This window comes from Lissotriton helveticus, unplaced genomic scaffold, assembly GCF_964261635.1.
Source record: "Lissotriton helveticus unplaced genomic scaffold, aLisHel1.1 SCAFFOLD_392, whole genome shotgun sequence".
NCBI classification, from domain to species: Eukaryota; Metazoa; Chordata; class Amphibia; order Caudata; family Salamandridae; genus Lissotriton; species Lissotriton helveticus.
This window is the reverse complement of record NW_027611977.1, coordinates 110,633-127,500: the sequence shown is the minus strand read 5'-3', so window position 1 is coordinate 127,500 and position 16,868 is coordinate 110,633. Positions and strand designations below refer to the sequence as shown.

The 16,868-nt window shown below is 45.6% G+C and overlaps 1 protein-coding gene across 1 annotated transcript in view; it reads left to right on the top strand.

Annotated features, from left to right (window-relative positions):
• The first annotated feature begins 6,156 nt into the window (after window positions 1-6,156).
• LOC144807485 (uncharacterized) overlaps window positions 6,157-16,868 on the top strand; it is a 57,268-nt gene continuing 46,556 nt past the window's right edge. The window contains exon 1 of the mRNA XM_078673124.1: window positions 6,157-6,287. The gene's annotated coding sequence lies outside the window, so the exon portion shown is untranslated. The remainder of the gene's footprint in view (window positions 6,288-16,868) is intronic.

Sequence of the window (16,868 nt, the reverse complement as noted above, 5' to 3'; positions counted from 1 at the left end):
AGGAAAAGTAGAACACAAGTGAAAATGTGAATAAAACAAGAACGCAATAGAAGCGGAAAGAAAATAAAGTAGAACACCAGTGAAGGTGTGATCAGGACAAGAACGCAATAGAAGCGGAAAGAAACATACAACATATCCTCCTTTGTTAAATGTTAAAAGAAGAAAAAGTGGAATAATAGAACAACAAAGAGAAGAATAAAATAGTAGAACATATGCAAAGAATAGAAAGAGAAACCATCAATGGCAGCCCTATGCAAACCCACTGGCCAGGTAAGTAAGCAAAAAGACAACTCACATCAGGAGAAATCAAGACGACAGAGAAGAATAGGAGTCAATATACTCAAACTCTTCCATCTGAATTTAAGAATACATAACAAATTGAAGAAACAACTGGGCTACAGTGTAAGAAAACAGAACTAAAGTTATAAATAAGAACGCCAAGAGTAAAACAGCCCATGTACTATGGTAATTAAAACCATACACCCTTTAGGGTAAATAATATATACGCGGGTATATGTTGTGCACAGTACAGAAGGGACGACACCCAGGAAACAGACCCCATGAGGACATGGGAAACTAGTGCACTGCATAGGAATTTAAGTATCTTGAACAAAACTAAATTACCAAACAAAAATCTATCACTCCAGAGAGATCAAGATAGGGTACTTAAAAGGCGCGGGACACACGTCCACGCAACACACCTCTAGTGGAGGTCACTTGAAATGCACATGACATTTGGGAAAACCCCAAATACACCTCATGGAGAGGAAAAACACACCTCAGGGAGAGGACAAGAGACAAATAAATTATGTGCATAAATATGTCCAAATATGTGTGCTCATAACATATTCCAAACTAAGAATGGAATATAGGGGTATAAACCCTTGTTAATGCTAAAGGACTATAACCTTAGCATAGTTTGACGGCGTTTGGGTAGGAACCCATAAACGCAATGCACAGGGACTAACACCCTTGCATAGCTCCAAGGAGCAGGCGGAAATGCCCACACCCTACATAGGGTAAAAACAAAAATAGAGAGGTCCGTGTGTGGACAACTGACGTGGGGCAACCACATAGTGCGCTATTGAAAGCAAATGGGACTGAGAACCCATCGCAAAACACAGAAATGGAGCAGGTGGAACTGCAAGCGAATGGGACTGGGACCCATCACAAAAACATTGAAGTTAAACAGGTGGGACTAAAACCCACTGCGGGCAAATGGGACTAAGGACCCATTGCAAAAACCGTGACGTAGAGCAGGTGGGACTAAAACTCACTGCAAGTAAATGGGACTGGGACCCATTGCAAATTTGCTTCATGAACAAAATATTGGAGTAAAACAGTGGTAAACATAGTTACAACACATCAAAAAACAATACAGCCAATAAAGATAATCTGAGTAAAAGATTATACAGATTTCCCCATATTGAAACGCAAAACAGTGAGCAAGAAACTACACACTGAAGGATTAACTTTAAAATGGAGAAAATAACAAATTCCAAACTGGCCCAGAAGATGGCAATATATACCCCATTCATGTCAAAATGTCACAGACTAATAACGAACGAATACAAAAATGTACTCGAGTGGCAAACATTGAAGGAAACAAACTGTAACCAACATGAACATTTCTGACAGGGGTTCGTTCTTAGTATCGGTGCACTCTATGTGAAAATCCGAGGTTGAAAGGAAGACTCCAACGTGATGAAAAAGAACTGTAAACAAAACACAGTACCTAAATCTGAATAATGCTTGCTGTTCACAGAGAACTTAAATTTAAAACGTGCAGCTGTTCACAAAGGACTTCCATTCCATGCCGAACAACAATTCCCAGCCAGGATTGAAGGATGCACGCCGGAGAATGATGATGAACATGGCGACACGTACAGTGACGCAGAGCCGGGTGGCTCACGGCTCTTCTTAACACCACAAAGCATCGGCTGATAGTGCAGGGAAGGCAGCACATCACAGAAGCTTCGATAAAGACAGCAGGTGAGTGCGCGCAGAGCGAAAGACACGCGCTGCATTTTAAATGTGGAAAGGCAGTTGAACTGACGCTGGCTTTAGTGGCTCGATTTTTCCTCAAATACAATTAAAATAATGTACATAAAAGAGAATCCCCACAACTGTAATTAAACTTTGGCATGCCATGGTGGTTAAACAGTAAAACAGGCAGTACCTCACCAAATCACCTCCTTTTTCATTTGCCTTCCATGTTGCTAAAAGGCAAACACCAACAAATAAATGAATGTACCTCAAAAATTACGGGGTGCTGTCAAACAAAATGTCGAAGTCAGATTTCAACATCCAAAGCTCAGCAGTGAAGATAGCTTGAGGTTCCCAGACACATCTACTTGAACTTGAGAGGTAGAATTGCAGGTTCTTTTTTAAAATCGTCGCCAAAATCGGCTTTTTTTCCCGTAGGTTTCTTGCTTGACAGGTATCTTTTGCTTACTTGCTTGAGTCGAGTTGCACTTCACCAGTAAAAGTGGTAGGTTCGTTGATCCTCGTCGCCATATATAATGTAGTAACCAAGTCCACGCTGATTGTAGTGTTACATGAACATTTATTCAGGTTGGTTATAGCATAGTTGAACAGTAGATATTAGCCCCACCAGGAACACCCAGCCAGGCGCTCAGCCCTTCTCCAACTGTGAGTTCCCACTCCCAACATTCCATCTTACATCACTCAAGCAGGGTTCCACTGGCACAACATAAATAATAGCAACCCAGGATACAACATATCTTCCACTCCTCTGTGTGATGCCTAACGCTGCTCACCCACACTTCCACTAATAGAGCACTTTGGGTTTTACTTTGAGCCCTGTGCACTTTTGGGTAACCCCTGATCTCTGTGCATGGAATGACCACGGGCACACCATATACAAAGCCAGATTCATACAGCGTCAATGTACATTTTGAAGGGCTTCTCTTAGTTAACCCACCTCGGTACAGAATTTGACTCACTTTTGTCAAATCATAGACAGCGCATTTAACCACTTTCTCCAGGAAGCATAAGTTTGACTTCTCTCTCAGAAAAGACAGTATGCTCTTCCAAAGACAATGTCATTGCAGAAACTGCACAGTGTGAAAGTTTAGAGACTGAAGGTACTCGTGGGAACTCAAGGGGGGAACCACTTTGTGACCATTGAAGAGTTTAACAACACTGACATGAAGTGCAATAAAATTGAAACACACATGTCATATCTTTTTGCAGAGATCAGCACTCTGCTGGTCTGAATGGTGATAGTATAGCTTGGCAGGAACATGTCAGGGTAGCGCCTGCACTGCTTCCAGGTGCTTTCATCTCTGAGCTAAGAGCATGCTCCTCCCCCTTACTCCAGATGAGCGCTCATGTATGAGCTTCATAGAGCTCAAGGCTTTGAGACTCTTAGGAGTCAAAACAAACTATCCTATGGATGACCTCACAGGAAGTGATGTCACATAACATTTGACTTCGATAATGTCAGAGGAAGAGACAATAGTGAAATTATAGGAATGATAAGTACACAGGTGACATACAAATCAAGTTCAAGTTCAAAAATCTTTATTCGATTGTAGAACATACAATCATAAAAGTACAGTTCGTAAAATACACATTTTAAAAACAGTTCCAAACAATACATTTCATATGGCAAATAAGGACACAGAATACAGTACAAAAAAGAGAAGGTACAGCGGGTACTATGAGCATGAGCAGTATAAGGTTAAAAACATAAATTACTATTTTAGTTAAAAAACACCTAAAATGTTCACAGCATAATTATCCGTCCATACTTTTCCTAAAACAGATGGCTTTTTTAAAAAAGTTACAGACAAATAAAGTACAGTCACAATTCAGTAGTTGTAGGTAATAGAGTGCGGGCTTAATTTGTAAAAAATTCAGTTTTTTAAGACATGGTTTAAGGTACATTTTCCGAGGGATGGAATAATAAGGGCAGATAAAAAGGAAGTGTGCCAGATCTTGAGGAGACTTACTGTCGCAGCCACAAGCTGGCAACACTTCTCCCCGTTGTGCCCCACTTGGTACCGCCAGTAGAAGATGATATAGATCAAAACGGAACCTTGTTAACAGAAACCGTTCATAACTAGTCATAGGCCATGTCAGGTAAGGCTCCATTTGTGGGCAGGTTTTAAGTAATAGATGTTTCCTAACACTACCCTTCTGAATCTCAGCCGCTTCTCTGTCGGTACATCTTGCCAATAATATGTCGTTTTTTACTGAGACGACATCGGGTTTTGTAATCAGGTTGGGGGCATAAAACAGATCAGATCGGCCTGTTGCCGACAGGCAATCCCTTATATATTTTACCCACGGAATTTTAAACCTACCATCTAGTGAGAAGACATCTTTCAACAAGGCATGTGTAAGCGGAATGTCGGTATTAAGCCAACAATTCAGCCAGCACAAAACCGGGTTGACTGCTAGTCTGTCGCTTAGATATGGAACCCCCAACTCCTCGTGTACAGAGTAAGTCCCGGTACCCCTTGGCAACCTCAATATCTTTTTCAGGACGTTGTTTTCTGCGACCTCTAGGTCTTTTATCCTACAATAGCCCCAGAGCTCGCTACCATAACAGGCAACAGCAACACTTTTTGCCTGATAGAGTTTGAGTAGTGCGGCCGTGGGGCAATTGCCAATTTTTTTCCCAAAACCAAGAATGGCCGCGTTTACCCTTGTTACTTCGCCCTTCTTTTTGGATATTGCGGGGCCCCACGTTAATTTGTGGTCTAAGAGGACCCCAAATCATTAACACAGACATCCAAATCAACGTTAGACCGAATGCATAATCTGTGCAGCCGTCAAGGTGAAATATTGAAAATGTAGTGATATCAAAATGTAGGACAGTGGGTTTGCTGAACTCTATGAAGTGAATAGTGTCTCCCTCTTTAGTTGTAAGCGTCTACTCTGCACACAGTAGAAGTGCGAGCAAAGTCACATATGGAGTACTAGGACCCTCTCCCGTCTCCCAGTGATAAGATTCAGCAAGGTGTGAGTGAGACTTCAGCACAGACCACTAAATGTGTGAGTGTCACTCATGATGAGTGAGATTTGAAGGCTCTGATGTGTGCATGTCACATCTGATGTCACTGCCCAGGCAACAAATGCAACTTGCCTGACGGTGCTACGAAGCCCTCCTGCACCCGCACATCGATGGTGCGTGGACGAGGAGTGACTTATGCTATGAGAGAGGGGTACCACCTGACCAGTCTTTTATAGGAATGGCATGGTCAGTATTTTCTTGTCCCGGCCAGAACAAACGTAGGAAGATTACTTAAAGCTGGCATTTTTCCTCTAATTAGTGCAAACTTAAAATATCAAATATAAGCATAAATCACTTTAAAATGTGTTCTAGAGCTGCCTTAATGAATCCTGACTGAGAGTTAAAGTAAATAAAGACAGCAAAGCCATGTTAAAAATTAATACAAACACTTTTATTCAAAGTCTTATTGAAGAATAATATCCGGGCCTATGCAAACTCTTAAAACATGACCAAAAGGCAGGTGGTACCTCTAATAAGAGCCTGTATGAAGGAGTCTAACATTAGTTAGTGCTGGAATACCATCTCATCCTCAGAGCCGGCACCGGTCACTCACTGCCATGACACCATCCACTGAGGGAGAAATCTGTGACAGTCAAACCTGATTGTTCTGTCTCATGAATGTATTGAGACTGCAATTTACTTTATTTTGTTTTATAAGTGAAACTTTGGGGGAGTGAGTGGGTAAAAAAGGCAGAGAAATGCAAAACTTAATTTGGGGCAAATCGTTGGAAAGTTGTTTGAATACACACAGCCAGCCCTATCAAATATAAAGAATTACCCACAGAAACAGGAAAAATAGAAAAACAGAAAAACGTTGACTAGTTTAATTCTAGCAGTTTTCTTACATTTTTATGTATTTAATGAAAGTCAGGCTGTCATTTCCAATTCACTTTTGAAGACTGGAGGCGGTGGTTCCGTCAGAGGCCACCAGAGGGCGAACATCGCCTGCTGATGAAACCCACTGAGCTCCATATTGGATGAAAGGGAGAAGGGTTTCCTCTTCCGGGTCAGCGGCGGCATAGACAGCACCAGCAGCGGTGGTGACATCAATTCCGGCCTCTCCTGGTGTTTGCAGCCGGCAGCAGAGGAGGAAGGAGCCCTGTCTGTCTGTGCAGTTACCTTCATCTGCAGACCCCCCTCAAACCCCAGATCTGCCCCCCCAGACCCCAGATCTGCCGCCCCCCTCCCCCCAGCCCTAGGAGGAGAAGAGAGCCTGGACATGTCTGCACAGGTCTCTGCTCAGGTAGGAGATTGTCAGCACCATCTGCTGTGTTTGTAGAAATAAACTGAATAATCCTGGATGGAATCTCTGCAGGAGCCAGGCTGAGCTGGGCCCTTCTATCCGGGGCCCCTGGGGCTGAGCTGGGCCCTTCTAACTGGGGCCCCTGGGCTGAGCTGGGCTCTTCCATCTGGGGCCCCTGGGGCTGAGCTGGGCTCTTCTATCTGGGGCCCCTGTGGCTGAGCTGGGCTCTTCTATCCGGGGGGTCCCTGGAGCTGAGCTGGACTCTTCTATCCGGGGGCCTCTGGGGGCTGAGCTGGGCTCTTCTATCTGGGGGCCCGGGGGGCTGAGCTGGGCTCTTCTATCCGGGGGGTCCCTGGAGCTGAGCTGGACTCTTCTATCTGGGGGCCCTGGGGCTGAGCTGGGCTCTTCTATCCGGGGGCCTCTGGGGGCTGAGCTGGTCTCTTCTATCCAGGGCCCCTGGGGCTGAGCTGGGCTCTTCTATCCGGGGGCCTCTGGGGGCTGAGCTGGGCTCTTCTATCCGGGGGCCCCTGAGGCTGAGCTGGGCTTTTCTATCCCGGGCCCCTGGGGCTGAGCTGGGCTCTTCTATCCGGGGGTCCTGGGGCTGAGCTGGGCTCTTCTATCCGGGGCCCCAGGGCCTGAGCTGGGCTCTTCTATCCAGTGCCCCAGGGCCTGAGCTGGGCTCTTCTAACCCGGGGGCCCCTGGGGGGCTGAGCTGGGCTCTTCTATCCGGGGGCCTCTGGGGCTGGGCTGGACTCTTCTATCCGGGGTCCTCTGGGGCTGGGCTGGGCTCTTCTATCCGGTGGCCTCTGGGGCTGAGCTGGGCTCTTCTATCCGGGGCCCCTGTGGCTGAGCTGGGCCCTTCTATCCGGGGGCCACTGGGCTAATCCCGGCCCTTCTATCCGGGGGCCCGTGGGCTGAGCTGGGCTCTTCTATCTGGGGGCCCCTGGGGCTGAGCTAGGCTCTTCTATCTGGGGGCCCCTGGGGCTGAGCTGGGCTCTTCTATCCGTGGGCCCCTGGGGCTGAGCTGGGCTCTTCTATCCGTGGGCCCTGGGGGGCTTTCCTTCTGCCCTGGGAGTTGTTTGTTGGCATCATGTGTGTTAAAGAGGGGATCTGTGCACTGCACTGCACCCTACTGCACTCCAATAATATGCGCACGCTGCAATGCATCTCACTGCACTATGAGAAGTCTGTGCACTGCATCTTACTGCACTGTGAGGGATCTGTACACACTGCACTGCAACTGGCTGCACTATGAGTAATCTCTGCACAGTATCTCACTGAACGATGGAAATCACTGCATGCTGCACTGCATTTTACTGCATGAGGAATATGTGCTGCTGCACTGCATCTTTACAACACTGTGAAGAACCTTTGCACTCTACGCTGCATCTTACTGTAATGTGAGAAATCTGTCCACGCGGCCCTGCATCATACAACACTGTGAGAAATCTCTGCAAGCTGCACTGTATATACTGCACTATGAGCAGTCTGGACATGCTGCACTGCATCTTACTGCACTATCAATTATCTATGCACACTGCATTGTTACTTACTGTACTGTGAGGATTCTATGTGCACTGCACTGCATCTTACTACACTGTGAGAAACCTGTGCACACTGCATCCTACTACAATAAGAAATCTGCGCACACATCACTGCATCTTACAGCACTATGAGAAGTATGTGCCACTGCACTGAGAGAAATCTGTGCACACTGCACTCCATTGTACTGCAATGAGTAATCTCTGCACACTGCACTGCAGTTTAGTGTTCTATGAGAAATCTGTGCACACTGTGCTGCGTCTTATTCCTCTATGAGAAATCTGTTCACACTGCAGTGTAACGTAGGACACTCTGAGAAACATGCGAATGGTTCACCTCCTCTCACTGCACTATGAGGAATCTGTGCACGCTGCAGTGCATCTTACAGTACTTTGAGGAATCCGTAGTACTGCAATGCTATTTACTGCCCTATGAGAAATCTGTGCACACTGCACTGCATCTGACTGCATTATGAGGAGTCTGTGCAGTGCACTGCATCTTAGTGCACTATGACAAGTCTATGTCAGTGTACTGCACTGTATCTAACTGCACTGTGTGAAATCTGTGCACACTGCACTGCACCTTGCTGCACTATAAGGAATGGTGTCACTGCACTTAGGCTTACCACACTATGAGAAATCACTGCAAGGAGGTGGACTGAGCTGGGTTCTTCTACCTGGGGACCTCTGGGAGGGAGAAGGGGCTTTCCCTCCAGCCCTGGGGACTTTTGTGGTCATTATGTGTGTTTAAGGGTGCATTTGTGCACACTGCACTGCATCTTACTGCACTATGAGAAACCTTTCACACTGCACTGCATCTTACTGCACTATGAGAAACCTGTCACACTGCACTGCATCTTACTGCACTATGAGAAACCTGTCACACTGCACTGCATCTTACTGCACTATGAGAAATCTGTGCACACTGCACTGCATCTTACTGCACTATGAGAAACCTGTCACACTGCACTGCATATTACTGCACTATGAGAAACCTGTCACACTGTACTACTTTTTACTGCACTATGAGAAATCTCTGCACACTGCACTGCATCTTACTGCACTATGAGAAACCTGTCACACTGCACTGCATATTACTGCACTATGAGAAACCTGTCACACTGCACTACTTTTTACTGCACTATGAGAAATCTGTGCACACTGCACTCCATCATACTACAATATGAGGCATCTGTGCACACTGTACTGCACCTTGCTGCACTATAAGGAATCTGTGTCACTGCACTTCGTCTTACCCCACTATGAGAAATCACTGAATGGGGTGGACTGAGCTGGGTTCTTCTACCTGGGGACCTCTGGGAGGGAGAAGGGGCTTTCCCTCCGGCCCTGGGGGCTTTTGTGGTCATTATGTGTGTTTAAGGGTGCATTTGTGCACACTGCACTGCATCTTACTGCACTATGAGAAACCTGTCACACTGCACTGCATCTTACTGCACTATGAGAAACCTGTCACACTGCACTGCATCTTACTGCACTATGAGAAACCTGTCACACTGCACTGCATATTACTGCACTATGAGAAATCTGTGCACACTGCACTGCATCTTACTGCACTATGAGAAACCTGTCACACTGCACTGCATATTACTGCACTATGAGAAACCTGTCAAACTGTACTACTTTTTACTGCACTATGAGAAATCTGTGCACACTGCACTGCATCTTACTGCACTATGAGAAACCTGTCACACTGCACTGCATATTACTGCACTATGAGAAACCTGTCAAACTGTACTACTTTTTACTGCACTATGAGAAATCTGTGCACACTGCACTGCATCTTACTGCACTATGAGAAACCTGTCACACTGCACTGCATATTACTGCACTATGAGAAACCTGTCACACTGCACTACTTTTTACTGCACTATGAGAAATCTGTGCACACTGCACTCCATTATACTACAATATGAGGGATCTGTGCACACTGTACTGCATCTCACAGCACTATGAGAAACCTGTCACACTGCACTGCATATTACTGCACTATGAGAAACCCGTCACACTGTACTACTTTTTACTGCACTATGAGAAACCTGTCACACTGCACTGCATCTTACTGCACTATAAGAAACCTGTCACATTGCACTGCATCTCACTGCACTATGAGAAATCTGTGCACACTGCACTGCATCTTACTGCTCTATAAGAAACCTGTCAAACTGCACTGCATCTTACTACACTATGAGAAACCTGTCACACTGCACTGCATCATACTCCACTATGAGAAATCTGTGCACACTGCCCTGCATCGTACTGCACTGGGTGGAATCAGTGCATGCTGCACGGCTATTTGCACTATGAGCGATCTGTGCATGCTGCCATGCATTGTACTGCACTATGAGTAGTCTGTGCCCCCTGCACTGTGAGAAATTGGTGCACATTGCTCCGCTTTTTACTGCACTTTGACAGAAGAGGATGTCTGTGAAAACGTCACTGCTTTTTGCTACTTTGTGAGAAATTTGTGCTCAGCTTACTAATAATCTCTGAGAACCAAGAAAATCTGTATATTGCATTGCTGTTCCTTGCTCTGTGAGGGCTGTTGACAGGCAAGTTAATATGCACACACTGCACTGCTTTTTATTACACTGTGAGGGGGGTTTAATATAAAAGAGGAAATCTGTGCAGACTCCTCTGCCTTTGACTATTCTGTGCAGGGTGTTTAGAGCCCATCTGTGGTCTGCAAACAGAATCACTTTTTACTACAGTCCGAGGGGCGTTTAAAAAATAGAAAATCTGGGCGCGCTGCATCGCTCTTTACTCCTCACTGGGAAAAAAGCTGTCCATACTGCACTTCCTTCAACTACACTTAGGGGCACACAGCGCAGCTCAGCAAGCCACCTGGCTGCGCTGCGTGATAGGGACGGGCAAGAATGCGCTGTATCTAACATTCTACGGTGCAGTCCTGTCTTTTCCCTGCGCTGACGCACAATGTGCTCCTAGTGCCAAAGCAGGCACCCCTGCCCCATGGTGCAAGCTGCACAAAAACAATCCCTTGAGGGATTTTGCTATGTGTGCTGCAGTATCCAGTACACATGGAAAGAAGACGCAACGAGGAGAAATAAAGATACTTCTCTTAGTTATGCCTCACCTGGGGAGACTCAGCATTTTGACGCATTCTCAAGTCTACCAGTGGTGCTAAATGTAGGAATGCGCCAAAATCCATGGGTGGATGTGTGGGAACAACCACGCCCCACCCATGGAATGGAACACCTCTCGAGGGAAGAGTAACACAGCGCAGTGATTTACGCTGCGTGGTGTGACTCTAGATTTATCAAGCCGCGCAGGGCCATGCAAGGTGGCCTGGCAAGGCTTGATAAATATAACTTAAGAGTTGCATCTCTCTTGCGTTCCATTGCATGGGCCGCGCAGGGCCATGCAAGGTGGCCTGGCGTGGCTTGATAAATATAACTTAAGAGTTGCATCTCTCTTGCGTTCCGTTGCATGGGCCGCGCAGGGCTATGCAAGGTGGCCTTGTGTGGCGTGATAAATATAACTTAAGAGTTGTGTCTCTCTTGCATTCCATTGCATGGGCCGCGCAGGGCCATGCAAGGTGGCCTTGCGTGACTTGATAAATATAACTTAAGAGTTGCGTCTCTCTTGCGTTCCATTGCATGGGCCGCGCAGGGCCATGCAAGGTGGCCTTGCATAGCTTGATAAATATAACTTAAGAGTTGTGTGTCTCTTGCATTCCATTGCATGGGCCGCGCAGGGCCATGCAAGGTGCCCTTGTGTGTCTTGATAAATATAACTTAAGAGTTGCGTCCCTCTTGCGTTCCATTGCATGGGCTTTCAGAAGTCATGATCTGTGCACATTGCGTTGTTATTTACTGCCTTACGAGGGGCGTTTACAGAAGAAGAAATCTGTTCCCTGCACTATTTTCTAACTGCACTAGAAGCAGTGTTTACATCTACAGCAGGAAATCTATTTTACAACAGAATGAGGAGTGTTTACAGAAGAGTAATTCTGTACACACTGCACCCCTGTCTACTACAACATGAGGTGCCTTTACAGAGAGTTTGTGTAAACACTGCACTGCTTTTACCTGTACTATGAGGGGCCGTAACAGGAAGAAATCTATGTGCAGTGCTTTGCTATTTATTACACTATGAGGGACATTTACAGATGAAAACTGAACACTGCCCTGACTTTTTCCAACAAAATGAGAAGTGTTTACAAAAGAAGAAATCTGTGTACAAAACACTTCTTTTTACTGCAGTATAAGGGGTCCTAACTGACCTGTAAGGTGCCCTGATCTGAACTCGCACTAAGACAAGTGTGTAGAGTAGATAATATCTGTACACTGATCTTCACTCACACTCCGAGGGGCATTTACTGTGGAGCCTTTTATAAACTGCACCTCTTATTACTGAGACTGATTTAGTTATTTATTTATTTATTTACTGCAAAGGTTACAGTAACGTTATAATTAGGTGAATATGTCAATAATAACATTAATGTTTTGAAGTTACCTGGGACCTGTGAGCAAGAAGTCTGTTTACTTCGAAACGCGCTGAGTGCTTGTTTTTCGTGTGCCAATAAAATACCGCACTGAGCACTATTTGGGCCTCGGCTCTGGTTTTTTTGTGGAACCATCACGCCTTAACCAGGAGTTGTGCATAAAGAGGGGGTGGCGATCCCGCCGAGTGCCCGCCACGACGAGTGGCTTTAGCACGCCAAATCGGGTGTATGAAATATATATGAATACCTAAACCCTGTCAAGGGTTTGCATGAGCAAATGTAAAAGAGGGTGACTGACACCGGCAGCTGGGGCTCACGGTTCGATCCCCGGCTCCGGCGGCAGGTTAGCCCAGCACCATGTGACTCTGGGCAATAGCTTGCTTAATCTTCCCGACGGCGCCCAGTGACGGGATGCCTCAGGGTAGCTGTGCGCTTTACAAATACTGGATTTACATTTAAAAAGAAACAAAAAAAAGTCACGGTATAGAGAACGTGGATTTTCGCTCTCTACACCACTCTCCATCACAGCGGAGAGGAAGTGTGTTTACTAGGCACGGCAGGAGGTGAAACCGAAGGGGTGTCCCTTACCAAAAAAAGCGTTCAAGAACTGAACGCACAGGAAAGCTCCTTCACTGCAGAGCAGCAGAATCGAACCCTTTCGAGTCTGCAGGAGGGCTCCCTGGTTCAGCAGTGATCCTGCCACTGAACGACCTGGAAGTGGGAAGGCACTCCGTATCAGCGGAGGGCTGCTGATTACAAAAAGAAATGAACTGACAAGAGCTCCGTCACAGCAGAGCTGAAGAAGGCTGAATCCAACCATCCACAGGAACCAAAGATTGATCTCTAAACAAAGAGTCTGACTCCACCGGCTCTCTAACGATTGACAAGCACCAGCTCTCTCCAGGGGAGGGGTTTATGTAGGCAGTCCCAAACCTTGGAGAAGATGCAGTTGCTGCCCCAATGCCATATGTGAGCTGTGATTCTCCCGTTGCAACATTCAGTTCACAATCATACGACATTTTCTGTCTCTCAGCATTCCTGTTGAGGTGCTTCTACCCTTTCCTCTTCTGCTACGGAGGACCATAACCGTCAGTGACATCACCCATGACATCATCCAGTGAGTGTAAGTGTTTCGTAAACATTTCTGAGACTTAGAGATATATGCTAAGCTACAGCGTGAGTTAAATTACTATTCTTTCTGTACTAGTAATTAGTCATACTATTTCCAACATCTCCTCTGAGTGGTTGTGTGACTGTCTGTATCAGTGTGTAAGTGGATGTCTGAGTGGCTGTATGAGTGTGTGAGTGACTGCATGGATGAATTAGTGGGTATGTGAGTGGCTGCATGGATGAATTAGTGGGTATGTGAGTGGCTGCATGGGTGAGTTAGTGGGTATGTGAGTGGCTGCATGGGTGAGTTAGTGGGTATGTGAGTGGCTGCATGGGTGAGTTAGTGGGTATGTGAGTGGCTGCATGGGTGAGTTAGTGGGTATGTGAGTGGCTGCATGGGTGAGTTAGTGGGTATGTGAGTGGCTGCATGGGTGAGTTAGTGGGTATGTGAGTGGCTGCATGGGTGAGTTAGTGGGTATGTGAGTGGCTGCATGGGTGAGTTAGTGGGTATGTGAGTGGCTGCATGGGTGAGTTAGTGGCTGTGTGAGTGGTTGAATTGGTGAGGGAGTGGTTGAATTGGTGAGGGAGTGGTTGTGTGAGTGAGTGGATAGCTGTTTGAGGGTGTGTATAGGTAAGTGATTGGTTGTGAGTGACTGTACTTTTTTTATACACACTTAATTGGTTTTATCCTTTTTATCCCCAATACAGAAAATATATTTGCATTCAATGTTACAGTACATTTGGAATGATATATCACATTTTGTAACTTCTTGCAGTTAATCTGTAGCTGTTACGAGATATTACATAACTTGTACGGTTTGATGTGTTTGTACAGTCTCCATTGAAACCTAGGAGAAAAAGGCTATCTATACTAGCTTGTGTAATTTTTGAACATCTAAACTATCCCTCCTCTCAACCCTTTCTATTGGCTCACCCCATCTGAAATTCTCAGTTATATAGTCCATCCAGATTTCCCTGCTTTGCCCGTCATTGCGTGTGTAGTGTTTGGGAGTTGGAGAACACTACTACTCGTATATATCACTTGGGGTCCGACATTATGAGGGGATGGGTTGCATACAAACGATGATTACCATATTATACATCTTGTTCTTAAGGGGTGGGTGCCGGTTCAATGGCCCTGAGTGCTTCTAATAATATGTCCCATTCCATTGATATTGGAGTCTTACGTTGGCCTTGGGCCTCCTCTTGTCTAATGGCAGTGTTCTCCGCACTACCCCATCTCACCACCTCATTGTACCAGCTGTAAACTGTTGGGGCCCTCGCCGATTTCTACCGCATGGTGATGGCGCATTTAGCAATTAGTACTGCCAAGTCAGTGTATCACATTTGCAACTTCTGCGACTTAGGGCGGCGGAATTGCTGTTGTGGTGTTTATACTTTGGATAACCCCATCCCAGAATCCAGTTAGTGTAGGGCACTCCCATAACATGTGGAAGATATTGGCGTTTTGCAGTCTTCCACATGTTATGGGAGTGCCCTACACTAACTGGATTCTGGGATGGGGTTATCCAAAGTATAAACACCACAACAGCAATTCCTATTGTGAAAACAGCAAACAGTTCTATACTAGGCCTCCGCCAACGCCCTAAGTCGAAATCCATTACTTTAGTTCTTGAACTGTATTTTTGGGACTATTAGTGTATTTTACCCTGCGCCGACACTACCGCTTTTTAATCTGCGCCGCATTCATTTATATACTGTATTTTCACTTACTTGATCGCACTCGCCTCTGTCCTCGGTCCGCCACGGTTTGTGCCAATTGTACGGAGGGACTAGGAGGCGTTAGTCGCACTTCTTGTCGTCAGCTTGCCAACCGGAAGTGTAATTCGCATTCCAGCCTCTGATCACCAGCCTTTCAGCCCTACAAAAGCGGGGCTGGGCAGCGGACGTGCGCAGCGGCACGCCAAAGGCAAACCTGTCTGCGCCCGTCTGCACCAGACAGCTGTCAGCTGCCTGGACCCCTGCCCGTTTTGTCTTTAAAACTTAGTTTATTTTGCCTTTTATTCGCTTAAATAGTTGCCATCAAAATGTCTTTTCTCAAATATTCTAGTCAGGAGCTGAAAGATCTCAACCCTTTATTATCTAAACCGTTAGCCAGACTTGAAGCTGGTACAAATAGTGGGGTACATATGATGCCCATTCCTAATTTACCAGTTCTCCGCTGTGAAACTCAAGTTTCTTGTACATCTACGCACACCAAAACCTCCAGTCCACTAAAAGCACTATATTATAATGCACGCTCTATTCCTAAACATGCTGTTGAAGAATGGAGTCTTATTGACTCTGAATCACATGATATCTGTTTTATAACGGAAACCTGGTTACATGAGCATGCCTGGATGTGGCCATTGCGTTTCCTCCACAATATCACATAATAAGAGTGGACAGAGAGAAGAATAGGGGAGGTGGCCTACTCACAGCCACAACTCCGGAAGTTAACATCTCCTCCCTAGAGTCCATAAGCACAAACAAAATGGAATTATGTATCTTTAAAATGGGAGGTCTGTTGGGAGGAAAATGGAGAGGAGCATTAGCGTACAGACCTCCAGGTCCCAAAAATGACTTTCCATATAAGCTATTCGAGCTTATTGCTCCACATGTATTAGCCTCCAACACTTTTCTTCTGCTAAGTGATTTTAACTGTCATGTAGAACTATTACATGACCCTGACACGGATCAGTTAATCACAAGTCTCAGCACCTTGGAATTAGTCCAATTAGTAAATGGGCCTACGCATATTGCGGGTCATACGCTTGACCTATTGTTAACCAACTCTACAGTGGTCAAGGTTGAGTCTCCACTACCTCTATTGTGGACGGATCATTTTTTATTAAAATTTGTTATTCTACATCGTACTATCAATGCGGTCCCCTGTAGGGAAGTGGTTCGGAGACGATCCTGGCGTAAAATCACCTTACCTCTATTTACTACTACCTTCAGGTCAGCTTTACATAACACAATTGATAACATTGATCAATGTGCGATTTCTCTAGATAGAACAATAACAAATGCTTTGGATAAAATTGCTCCTCTCTCCAGAGTTACAATTAAAGCCCGAGCCACTCCGTGATTTACTGAACAACTAAAGCTAGTGCAGCTCGCCTGCAGGACTGCGGAGCGAAAATGGAGGAAAACTAAAGACCCAATAGATTGTAAATCATATAAAGAGGCTCACCATAAGTATATGGAAAACATAAGACAAACAAGAAAATGATTTCTCCTTAGCCGTATTGAGAGGGCTACAAATTCTAACAAGGAGCTCTATCAAATTTTGAAGGAATTCTCTACCACGCCTGTTCAGACACAACCTTCTACCTCTCAGGACTGGGTAGATTCACTTTCAACATTTTTTGTTGATAAGATCATGGCTAGCCATAATTCCTTCCCTGCACAAGATATTAATAATGATATGGGAAATCGTTCTGT